This window comes from Periophthalmus magnuspinnatus, chromosome 24 (assembly GCF_009829125.3).
Source record: "Periophthalmus magnuspinnatus isolate fPerMag1 chromosome 24, fPerMag1.2.pri, whole genome shotgun sequence".
In the NCBI taxonomy this organism is placed as follows: domain Eukaryota; kingdom Metazoa; phylum Chordata; class Actinopteri; order Gobiiformes; family Gobiidae; genus Periophthalmus; species Periophthalmus magnuspinnatus.
In genome coordinates, this window is record NC_047149.1 from 25,117,146 (window position 1) to 25,129,902 (window position 12,757).

The 12,757-nt window shown below is 42.8% G+C and overlaps 1 protein-coding gene across 1 annotated transcript in view; it reads left to right on the forward strand.

Moving 5' to 3' along the window:
- Positions 1-7,774: 7,774 nt before the first annotated feature.
- The window catches only part of LOC117392996 (1-phosphatidylinositol 4,5-bisphosphate phosphodiesterase beta-4-like), a 136,432-nt gene continuing 131,449 nt past the window's right edge, over positions 7,775-12,757 (forward strand). The window contains exon 1 of the mRNA XM_033991166.2: positions 7,775-8,105. The gene's annotated coding sequence lies outside the window, so the exon portion shown is untranslated. The remainder of the gene's footprint in view (positions 8,106-12,757) is intronic.

The following is a 12,757-nucleotide window of genomic DNA, read 5'->3' on the forward strand; positions in this document are numbered from 1 at the left end:
CGTACATTCTTACTGTGAGCACGACCGCCGCTCCACAGACCTGACCTGTACCTTAGCCTGGCAGCCTCACATACCGGTACTTGTCTGCGTGGGAAAAAATATCAGTTTTTTATCAGTGCCATATTGTGGGACATTCCAAACAAAGTAATAGCATCTCCATAGAGACAAGCAGATAGCAGAGCCTCCACCAGAAAAGTTACATGGTGCAGCTTTATGTGGTCGACTTATTGACTACATGTTTATTTTTTGTGTTTTCAAAAAGTGTTTCAAATTTAACTGTTATCGTTCAGGTAAGTTACAGAGAACAAGAGTTTTTTTTCTTTTTTTTTCTTTTAGCCATTTATTGGGGGAAAAGTTAGTGATAGTAGCATAATAGTGATAGTAGTTGCTTTAGTAGTATTAGTAGTAGTAGTAGTAGTTGTTGTAGCAGGAGCAATAGTAGTAGGTAGGTTAAACTTTTTTCACTTTTTTTTTTCACTGCAGTAACCTGGTGGAGAAAAATGTAGTGATAGTAGCCACCATTGAAGTAGTAGTAGTAGTGACAGTAGTAGTAGTAGTAGTAGTAGTAGTAGTAGTAGTAGTAGTAGCAGCATCTTTCCCTGTTTTACGCCGTATTATTTTTCAGCCATATTTCCGTCTTCCTGATTATAACAATGTTTTTTTTTGGTTTTTTTTTACATTTTGTTTGCATTTTGTGTTCATCCTTCCATAACCAGGGGAGTCGGACAAAAGGGGTCTTTTGTACCTGGCCCCAGAGTCTTAGGGGCCCCAGAACTGGACCTCCATCATTTTCATTTATATTAGAGGGGCCCCCAAATGTCTGTCAGTGAGTCTGCTTAAAACTTATATCGCTTCTGATTGGCACTTTTACATGACGTCATAAAAGTCTATTATAATTAATGAAAATGAGGAGCCAGTCAAAATTAATTACAAAAAAAAAAAAAAAAAAAAAAGATCAAAAAGTTTATTAGAAATGACTCAGACGGGGTAAAAATCATCTTTCCGTACTAGATATTACCTTATGAAAAATGCGTATTACAGACTTTGTGGGGGGCCCCTTCCTGCACTGGGCCCCGGGTAAAGAGCCCCCTTTACCCCGCTCAGTCTGACGCCCCTGGATTCAGATACAATCATCTCAACTGACTCTAAACCCTTAAGTTTCTCTAAATTTTTCCCGTTATTACAGTGCATCTGCTAATTTCTGCTATTAATTAACATAAATGATCAAGTTTTACATTTGTGAACATCTTTATACCACAAATATAATTATTAAAGTGTATGACGTCATCACTGAAGCCCATTGATTAGCGTTAGCCGTAGCCTGGATCTGTGCCTGTTTTGCTGTTGTTATGTGTCGGCTCGGTGCAGAGGAGAGCAGGTGGGGGGGGGAGGGAGGGGGGGGGTCCTGACGATGGCCTACTTCCGCCTCATCACCTAGGTAACCGCATCTCTTAAATAAGGCTTGTTTTTTTGAGCACCTCCATCACTAAATCGGCTCTTCGGTGAGTTTTTTTTTTTTTTTTTTTGGTGTTTTTTTTTTTCCAAGGGCACGACTTCACCTGATTGTGATTAGACTAAAACATGGAGCGACTGTTGTGTGGCTGATGTCTGCTGTTGTGTAATGTGTTGTACTAAAAACCATCCTTGGCCTAAATACAGTTTCGTACCTTCACGTCTCACCCCATTTGCAAACTTCCATTTTGCTTATTGTTAATGTAAAGTTATTATGTTAGAATTACAAAACACAAACATCGTACCTTGAAATTAGACAAATTGTCAAACATTTAGCTTTTTTTTGGATTAAAGATGCACTTTGTAACTTTTCTGGTGTAGGTGGAGGTTGAGGGATCTGCCACCTGCTTGTCTCTATGGAGATATAATTGCTTTATCTTGAATATCCCACTGTACGGCATTAAACATATCTATATTGCATTGATTTAATTATGTGTTTCTATTGCCAAAACGTCTATATCTTGAACTCGCCTCTTCGCAGATCTGACTTGTAACCTGGCCAGTGGCATCACCTGCTTCTTCTCTCCGTAGCGTAATGGATAGGTTAATGCTATACGGTGGAATATTCCAGTTTAAGCAGTGGGATAACCATGGAAACGAGCAAGTAGCGTGACAGTAGCTCAGTTGTTTGTTCGCTGATCTGAAGGTTGCCGGTTCGATTCCCGCCCTCGACATAAACGTCATTGGTTGAGCGGTTAGATCCACTGACGCGCAGGTTGTCGGTGCGATTCCAGCTCCCACAGATGAGCGCTGTTGTTGTTGTTGTGTCCTTGGGCAAGACACTTACACCACCTCGCCCCCAGTGTCTGCGTACATCTGTGTATGAATGACATCCTTAAGGTAAAGTGCTTTGAGCGCCTTGACACTTGACTAAAACGTGCCCATTTACCTTGTAGGACCCACTCCAGAAAAGTTCCCCAGTGCATCTTTAATGAAACCGCACATTTCCATTCATTCCTTGTCCTGTTTCCTGCCGTTCCTGCATGCCTGTCCTCGGTTGATATCATCCACTGTTTGTTTTCTGCATAAACACTCTGCTTCTGACCAGCTTCCCAACAACCCCACATCTGATAAGACAAACCCGGTCGCCCGTGACAACCGCCATGACCATTCAGCGGCCCTGGACGCGCGCAGGCGGCGAGGAAGCCGGCTAATTAACCCTGAGATCACAACGGAAGGAGCCCGCGGTTTTAATACCATTCTGTTGGGTTATGCAAACAGTGACGCCTCTCTGCGCTCTGAGTATCATCGTCCTGCGTTTGTCCAACTGCGACGGGACTAAGACGAGGAGGAAGAGGAAGAGGAGGAGCCACGAGTCACGTCACGGTGGACTATTTATGAAGAAGAAGGTGATGCGGAAGCCAGTGCGTCGTGTAAGGTAGGTTCTACGCACACACATTGGACTTACTAGAATCACAAATGTAAAAAAACAAAACAAAAACGTGTTTATAGGACAGTTTACATTGCAGTTAGTGTAAAGCCACGTCTGCCCTGGGGCCTACAGACGGAGACATGGCTGCCGTTCGAGCCCCACGTACGAATGAGGAATATTTACAAAAGTTTTATATCAGTATGAACAAATGCATGTCTTTAATGTAGAGTGAGTTAAGTTTCAGTTCAAGTATCAAATGGAAGCAGGGGCGTCGACGAGGGGGGGGACAAAGGGGTGTGTTGTCCCGGGCCCCAGAGTCTTAGGGGGCCCAGAATTGGACCCTCTTTCTATTAATTTATATAAGAGGGCGGGGTGGCGAAGCGGCTTCTTGCTCCAAGCCCTCAAATTTCTGTTGACGTGCCTGAATGGTAGGACTGTAAAAAGTGTTAAAACATGACAAAATATTATCGTTTTGTTCAGTTTATGTTGAAAATGACGAAGTTAAATCCGTCAACTGGACAATCGTTGTAGGAGTGAAGACGTTTCGCTGCTCGTCCAAGCGGCTTCTTCAGTTCTGGTCAGATTACTGCTGGTGGACACTGCCTTTAAATCTATCTGAGGGGAGGGGCTAACCACGCTGAAACTGTAAACAGGTTTGTTTCCAGTTTCAGCGGAGACTAACCTACCCAGCCCTTAACGACCCTGCGATTGTTCTCGTTGTTCTGGGTCTGAGGGTGGAGTCGTAGATGGGGAAGAGGTTAAGGTATCGGACCTGAGACCTAACAAAAATAGCTTCTTTAACTCTCTTCTCAAACCGTTTCTTTTCTCTGGCTAAGATCTGAACTTCACTATCTTCAAAGGAGTGGATAGTGGACTTCAGTTTATGTTGTTGATCTGTTCTTTTTCAGCTTTTTCAACCCAATATTTAACTTCTGAACCTTCAAAACAATATCATAATGGCCTATCCACCATCAGTAGCTCAGTTGGTTGAGCGTTCGTCCACTGATCTGAAGGTTGGCGGTGTGATTCCAGCTCGTACACTTGAATGCGGTCATTGTGTCAGCGTGTGTGAATGGGTGAGTGGTTCCTTGACGCTTTGAGTGCTTTAAGGCGGAAAAGCGATGTATAAAAATGTGACCTTTGACCGTCGTGACACGTAATTGTTCAGGTTAAGTGGGTGAACTGAGGCAATCAGTGTCTCCCTGAAAAGACCTAATTATACAAACCTCCTCCTGTGGTCAAACCTCCCGGTCAAAGCCTCATCTGGGCCTGGTTAGTGCGTCGATGGGGGACCGCTGGGAATACCACGTACCACAGTGGAGCGCGGGAACAAAAACTGCAGTCGTGTCCTTAGGCAAGACACTTCACCCACATAATCTGATTCTGATTCTGATAACCAGGTATGACTGTGGAGTGTGTGAGTGTCGGTGGTTTTCAGTGGCGCAGATTGACAGACTCGCTCCTGTCGGTCCGCCCCAGGGCACCTGTGGCTACAATAGTGTCTTACCACCAACGAGTGTGGAGTGAATGAATAATGCACGAAAATGTAAAGCAACTCTGAGTGTCTGGAGAAGCGCTATAGAAGACTAAGGCATTATTTTATTTGTTTTGTTTTGTTCTGTTTTATTTTGTTTTATTTTAGTTTAGTTTAGTTCTATTTTATTTTATTGTTTTGTTTTGTTTTGTTGTATTGTATTGTTGTGTTGTGTTTTGTTGCGTTTTGTTTTGTTTTATTTTACTTCATTGTTTTGTTGTTTTGTTTTGTTGTGTTTTGTTTTATTTTATTTTTTTGTTTTGTTGTATTGTATTGTTTTGTTGTGTTTTATTTTATTTTATTGTTTTGTTGTATTGTATTGTTTTGTTTTGTTGTGTTTTATTTTATTTTATTGTTTTGTTGTATTGTATTGTTTTGTTGTGTTTTATTTTATTTTATTGTTTTGTTGTATTGTATTGTTTTGTTTTGTGTTGTGTTTTATTTAATTTAATTGTTTTGTTGTATTGTATTGTTTTGTTGTGTTGTATTTTATTTTATTTTGTGGTTTTGTTTTGTTGCATTGTATTGTTTTGTTTATTAATTTATTTCTTTATTATAGCCAGCCACAGAGTCATATTACATACCATTGTTTGTTTATTTCTTTTCTTTCTTTCCTTCTCCTTAGGCACACTTAACTGCACTCGCTGTTATAACACAAACACAACTGCCCTGGGACGATCACACAGGGTTATGGCTGCCGTTCTGTGCCCACAGCCTTTTCAACCTCTGCAATAACACACATTTATATTGACAAAGTGGGTGAAGTGTCTTGCTCGAGGACACAATGAAAACTGGAAATGCTGAAAGCTGCAATCACAAAGTAAACATTAAGTTAGATCACCAGTGTTACTATGGAAACGTCCTGGTTTAACTCCAGTTCAGTTCTGATGTAGATTTTGTTTGGTCCTGTTCTAGTCCTGGTTTAGTCCTGGGTTAGTCCTGGTTTAGTCTGGTTCTAGTCCTGGTTTAGTCCTGGTTTAGTCTTGGTTTAGTCCTGGTTTAGTCCTGGTTTAGTCCTGGTTTAGTCCTGGTTTAGTCCTGGTTTAGTCTTGGTTTAGTCTTGGTTTAGTCCTGGTTTAGTCCTTGTTTAGTCCTGGTGTAGTCTTGGTTTAGTCCTGGTTTAGTTTTGGTTTAGTCCTGTTTTAGTCTTGGTTTAGTCCTGGTTCAGTCCTGGTTTAGCCCTGGTTTATCTGGTTTAGTCCTGGTTTAGTCCTGGTTTAGCCCTAGTTTAGTCCTGGTTTAGTCCTGGTTTAGCCCTAGTTTAGTCCTGGTTTAGTCCTGGTTTAGTTTTGGTTTAGTTACACATTTAGGATCCGTTCACGCTTCACAAACAACACATTAAAATTGGGACTAAACCCGGAATTACACCCGGACTAGACCAGAACTCAACCAGGATTAGAACAGGACCAAACCAAGTCCACATCAGAACTGAACCGAGCTCAAACCAGGACCAAACAAAAGTGTGAACGCGCCTTTAGTCCAAGTTTTTCTGTTTGTTTGTTTAATAAGCAAACAAAAGGAACAAAAGAGAACAATAGTAGGGCCATTAAAGGTAGAATTTTTTAATGTTTTTTAATCTATCACACACATTTTATTATTTATACTAACCAACCGTTATCCATAAACAAGTCCAGCGCTATAGACTGAAGTGGGGAATGACCTCAGGAGGATTTGCGCACGTCCCGCCATCATTTGTTACCCAATCATAAATTATGCACTATACTATACGACCTTATTTGTAATGGCCATGTTGGAGGAGCAATCACATTAAGCCTATGGGCATTCAGCTCGCTTTAATTTACTAGAACACAGCGCGCTACTGCTGCTGCCGATCATTCCCGGGCTAATTCATATGGAAGACGCCACAGCGGCCAAAAAGTCCATTTCATTTGTGTGTTGCCGTGTAATGCGGCAGAAATTTGGTGGATTGTCAGGTTAGGAGCACGCGCTAGTGTCGTTTGGGAGAAGAAAAAGCACAAAGAGGAGAGTCGGTTTCTGTTGTGTTGCATGAAGAACAGGCGCAGAGGCACGGGGATCGTTCTAGAGATTTTTAATGTCGGATACAGTAATATAGTCGGTTTAAAGGCAGTGCCCAGCGAAGTTCAAAGCAGAGTGAAGAGAGTAGTGATGTCTGAAGCAGAGTCTAGTGCAGAATCTCAAAGTCTAGTGCAGAATCTTGTGCAGAGTCTAGAGCCGTGTCCCAATTTGCCAAAGTGCCCTTAAATCCACCGTTCGAAGTGTGCATCGAAGGGCACTTACGTAATTTCCCGCTCGACAAAGGCTGTGTCCCAATTCGCCAAATGCACCGTTTGAAGTACCCTTCCAAGTATCTTTCAAAGTACTGTTCAAAGTACCCGGTCGAAAATGTTTACTCCTCAGTGTAGCTTGCCGAAACGGGACGGCCCTTGTCGCACCAGAAGTTACGTAAGTGCCCTTCGATGTGGTCCATTTAAGGGCACTTTGGCGAATTGGGACACAGCCGAGTAGAGTCTAGTGCAGAGTCTAACAGGTTTTTTTTATTTTACTAGAAGAGTGAGGGTTAAACTTTCTATAGATAAGAAATCTAAAGCAAAGTTCAACAAGGTGAGTGTCTTATAACCCTCCCAGAGTGGAGTCCTGAAATGAGACGAGCTACAGGTAACCAAACAGATAACCAAAATGACCAGAACAAAGGTGTTATCTTCCCTTAGTGTGTTATATTTAATACATGGCCACTGCTACATGAGGAAACACGACGTTTTGCACCTTTGTAAAAACTCTGCGTAATCCCTCAGTCGCCCAGGTCTGATCCAGAGCAAAAGACGAAGGAATTAAACCTGTCAACTGGAGAAATCGTTGGAGGAGTGAAGACATTTCCGCTGCCTTATATCGATCTGGGGGGAGGAGCTAACTACACTGAAACTGTACAGTAAACAGCTCCAGTTTCAACCTTTAATGGCCCTCCTATTGATCCATTTTTGCTTCTTTTAGTTTGCTGTTTAAGGAAGGACTGTCTTTCCTAACAAAAACAGCTTCTTTAACTCCCCTCTCAAACCATTTCTCTTCTCTGAGCCTCACTGTGTTCAGAGGAGTTGGTTAGTGACCTTTGTAGGAGAGTAACCAGTGTATTACATGTGTATATTGTCCACAGGAGGGCTGCAGTTCCGAGCGGTGTGCGCCTCGGTCAACACATGGCTCATACAGTAGTCAGCTGTTGAGAAAAAAGCAGGGAGGAGCTGGGTTTAACGCGCTAGCTGGCTGGCTGGCTGGATGACTCATTCGTGTGTGTACCCAAAGCGCGTTTCGATTCATTCACAGCCCTGTTCATATGCGCATACACGGAGCTTTACGCACATACACGGACCTTTACGCACACGCCACCTACCCGAGCACGTTTGGGAAGAGGAGGGAGGAGAAGAGGAGAAGAGAGGAAAGGAGGAAAGAAGTAGGAAGGAGGGAGGAGAGAGGAAGGGGGGTCCTAATCAAAGCGCATCGGGGCCGTAGAGAGCTCTTGTTCCACGGCGACGGGACACTCCGGCAGCAGCAGCAGCAGCAGCACCAGACAAACAGAGCCCGGGCAGACAGCAGCTGGATCGGACACATCTGACACCCACGCACGGGAGAAAGCACCAGCCAGCTTCTGCAAAACATCACCCCATTCCTCCATCGGATTAAAATCTGCCCTACCACAGCGCCGAAAACTAAAAGGTAACAAAATAATCCACGTCTGCTCCTGTTTTTACGCACGTTTACGCACAAGATCCTCACGCTAACAGTTGCATTCGCGATCTGATGTGTGTTCAGGGGTTGTTTTGAAGGTTATTGGTTTATTTTAAGCTTGCATTTAGTGGCTGCATCCAAATCCCCTCGCTCGCATCATTCAGACATCCTCGCTGCTGTCACACACGCAGCTGGAGGCAGTAGCCCCCTTTGCTAACTAGCTAGCCCCGCACGCAATCAAAATAAACGCTTAGTCATGACATTTGAACGCGTGTACACTTTGCTGGAGTCTCTGCTTCATGTCACAAGCTGTCAGTGTGGCTGCTAAGGCTGGAAAAGTGGCAGAATCCTGGAGTTTTATTGGTGTTCCCAGCGGTGGAAAGGTTAGCCGGTGGGAGCTAGCTGTAGCGGGACAAATCAGGCAGGCTGCAAACCGTTGACAGACTGACAGTTATGCCTCAAAAGTCATATTTAATCATATTTATATTTATTTATTTCTGTTTTAAAGCTAGTTTCCTTTTTTCTCCTTGCAAAAATGTAGTCAACAGTTATAAAATGTAAATATAATCCACAAAATGTACAGAAATAGCTGTTTCTCTGCAGGGGGTGTAACATATCTGGCAGTTGAAATAAGCTACTGAGGTACATTATGTTGAATATCATTTTTTTGTCCTGGTTTAGACCCTGTTTCAGTCATGATTTAGACCTAGTTCATTGCTGCCTAATTGTGAGTTTATGCACTGGTTCAAAAGTACTAGTTAGTCCTGGTTTAGTTCTGTTTTTGTCCATATTACGTTCATAAACATAGTAAACGTTACAACATCAATCAAAGGTAAACTGTTAAAACCAGACTTGGAGAGATGTATCCATGCGTTTGTCTCCAGTAGGTTAGACTACTGTAAGGTCCTGCTCACTGGTCTCTCCAAAAACGAGCCTTAAGACAGAACAGTACATCCAGAACACTGCTGCTCGGGTCAGGACTAGAAGCAGGAAGTACTTCACACATGTGTCCTGTGGCTCAGGTCTCTGGCTCCTGTGGCTCAGAGACTTTAAAACAGCTCTGTGTGAACAAGTCTCTCCATGGACCAGCACCACAGAACATCTCCCACATGAGCCACATGAGCCATCTCACACGAGGAGGACTAAACCAGGGCTAAATTAGGACTAAACCATGGCTAAACTAGGGCTAAACCGGGACTAAACCAGGACTAAACCAGGACTAAACCGAGACTAAACCAGGGCTAAACCGAGACTAAACCAGGGTTAAACCGAGACTAAACCAGGGTTAAACCAGGGCTAAACCAGGGGCTAAAACATGGGGCATCAGTGTTTCAGTTTTCTGCTGTTAAAACCTGGAACAATCTTCCTGAAGATGTGAAACAGGCCTCTACTTTGACAATGTTTGAATCCAGGCTCCAAAAGGTTCTGTTTATCTGTGCATACGACTGAAAGCTTCAGCTTTTTTCTTCTTTCTTGTTAATTTTATGATGATTATCTATTTCTTCTTCTGTAAAGCACTTTGCATTACCTTGTGTACAAACTGTGCTGTACAGATAAATTTAGAGACAGAACAGGCTTCATCTTGCTGTAAAAGTCAGTGATAGATCCAAACCAACGCTCCGTATTAATTTTATTCGCAGCCTAAAATCCTTACTCGTTTTGAGCCTCTGTAGGAGCCGATTGCGTCCTCTGGCTGGTTAGTCCTGGTTAAACCGCTCAGTGGATACATGCCAAACAAGATGGAATTGATTTACTGCCCACAATGTCAAATAGATCTATCGGGGTTGAGTTTAGTGCGTTAAGCTCGGGTGTCCTCATGAAATTTCAAACTAAAATGTAAATTCTATCAGAGGAGGTGCGTGACATTGGCTTTAAGGTCGATCTAAATTTGCAGTTTTGCAGACAGATTTGCTTGTTTTCAAGGACAGACAGGGAAAAGGATCGGTGGCTGTAAGGTTTCATCTCGTGTTTAATGTTCCAGCCCCTAAGTCCTGTTCGACTTTGCGCATATCCTGAATCCTTCAACACTATTTGCTTAAGACTTTAGTCAATTTGCTTAACACATATTCGGTCAAGTAAATAATTTCTTTAGAACAGTCCTAATGTGTTTGTGTCTCTTTATAGTTATAATCTATGACAGCTGTGCATCATTATGTTAGAATTTGCACATTTTAAATTGCAATATTCATCTAAAACCACATCTAAAACAAGTCCGCTGATTCGCACATTAGAAAACTGTGAAAAATGGGAGCTGATGTCGACGTAAACATCACATGACGCCTCCTATGGGTAACTACGCATCATACAGGGAGTGTTTTTTTTTTATTTGTACCAAAATTTCTGCATGGTGCTGTCAAATCGTGAATGTATCAGTGATTAAGGAAATAAAATGGAAGAAGAACTACTTCAGAGCAGGGGGCGTGTACCTGTGGTGGTGAAAATCAGGGCTTGATTGGTAATGAAAGATTACAGTGGCCCCTCGTTCACCTTTTGTGGCCTCGCTGTTTCGCAGATTTTTTTTTTTTTTTTTTGTGGAATCTTGCATGCTTTTTCTACAGCGTATGAACGTGCATTGTGTCCTGCGTCCTGATTGGCTGTTGGACTGTAGACCATTGTGTTGTGCGTCCTGATTGGCTGTTGGACTGTAGACCATTGTGTTGTGCGTCCTGATTGGCTGTTGGACTGTAGACCATTGTGTTGTGCGTCCTGATTGGCTGTTGGACTGTAGACCATTGTGTTGTGCGTCCTGATTGGCTGTTGGACTGTAGACCATTGTCCATCAGTCTCCTCCGTGCCGTGTCTCCTGTCCAGTACAGAATGAGTTCAGACAAATTTACATAAACGTTGGATCTCAGTGTGACTCTGAAGTGCTGTACGTTTGCAATTTGTTTTCTCCCCGACAAAACCCACAACATCGATGAAACGTTCTGCACCGACAAAGACGCCTACGAAGGTTTGAACTTTGAGAGAGTTTAAACGAGAGAGAAATGTGAGAAAATGTTAACGCCTGTGTGAGAGAAGTGTATAAAGTGTGTGGTGAGGGGTTTTACAGACAAAAACATAAAAAATAAAGCTGATACTTCGCGGATTTCGCCTGTTGCGGGTTATTTTTAGAAGGAAACCCCCACGATAAACGAGGGATCAGTGTGTTCAAACATGAATCACTCCAAATACAACTTCAGAAGGTCAATGAGAAGGAAACAGCTTTAACGTGGTTTTGCAGAATAGATTCACTTTAAGTTTTATCTTGTTTATGATGCTCAAACGGGTATTTGCTTAATGTCATTTGGAGTGAGCTTAAAAAACCTTATCTCCATTTGTGTTTCGTTAGACTTATCTGTGTACTTGAGCCGTCTGCAAACATGATCTGAAATGCATGCGATTCCCGTATTAGTCCAGCCGTTAATAATTTAGTGTATTCTCAATCGTTAATGCTCCTGGATGTATTTGAAATGTACCCTGTGACCTGAATGTTGATTTTTTTTAAAAAGCTGCACTATGTGGTTTTCCTGGTTGGGGGATCTGCCACCTCGTTGTCGCCATGGAGATGTTATTACTTTACCTCTGATGTTCCGTTATTGGTCAAAAATACCTTGAAAAACATGTTACTTTAAGCAGACTTGCCGCTCCACTGATCTTATCTTGTAACGTGGGTAGTGTGTAGTGTGTGTCACCTGCTTGTCTCGATGAAGACGGATATGTTTTATGCTGTACTGTGGAACATTTCAGGTAAAGAAGGCTGTAGACAAACTCCATCCGAAGAGTTACGTAGTGCTCCTTTAAACGTCCTATATCACGCAGAACAGGGTCAAAAATGTCCTCAAAAACAAACCTGGAGTTGTGTTTTGTTTCATTCACACATGTTTGAGTCACACTTTATTATTAGTCTGTAACATCTCCAAAGCTCGAAATGCTCTGTTCCACCTTGTGATGTCATCAAGTGGTAGTTTTCAAGTTCACAGCTCCTTTTACCTTTAGTTCAGTGGAGAAAAGTGGCAATTCCAGGTCTGAAATGATCCAAATGATTCTAGAAATGAAGGTGTGTGGAGTTTAAAAAGACAGTGGAGCACTTCCTGTATCACCACATGATGACATCACAAGGTGGAACAGAGTGTGAGAGAAGAACTCAGCCTAAATACGCAGGATTTGTGTGTTAAACATGTGTGAATTATTTAATATTAGACACTATACTAACTACACAAGGCCATTCCACCTGTGAACATCTCTTGCTAGCTCTTTGCTCCGGCGCTAGCTAGCCCGCAGTAGCTAATCTAATCACGCCTGGTAAAATATTAAAAGCTTTGAAGACGGGTCCTGCGCCGCTTATGTGAGATCAGGACCATTATGTAAAGGAAAACACATTTGGCGGCTCTTTGTTGACACAGCGCAGACAGAGGCTTCCCGAGCGATTACAGAGCAAACTCAACGACTGTCTCCTACCTGTGGCTCAAAACAGACGAGGAGCAGGAGGAGCTGGAGGAGCAGGAGGAGCTGGAGGAGCAGGAGGAGCTGGAGGAGCAGGAGGAGCTGTAGAGAGCTGTAGGGAGTCGTAAGGATACGTAGGGAGCTGTAGAGAGCTGTAGGGAGTCGTAAGGAGCTGCAGGGAGCTGTAGGGAGTTCTGTGAGCTGTAGGGAGCCGT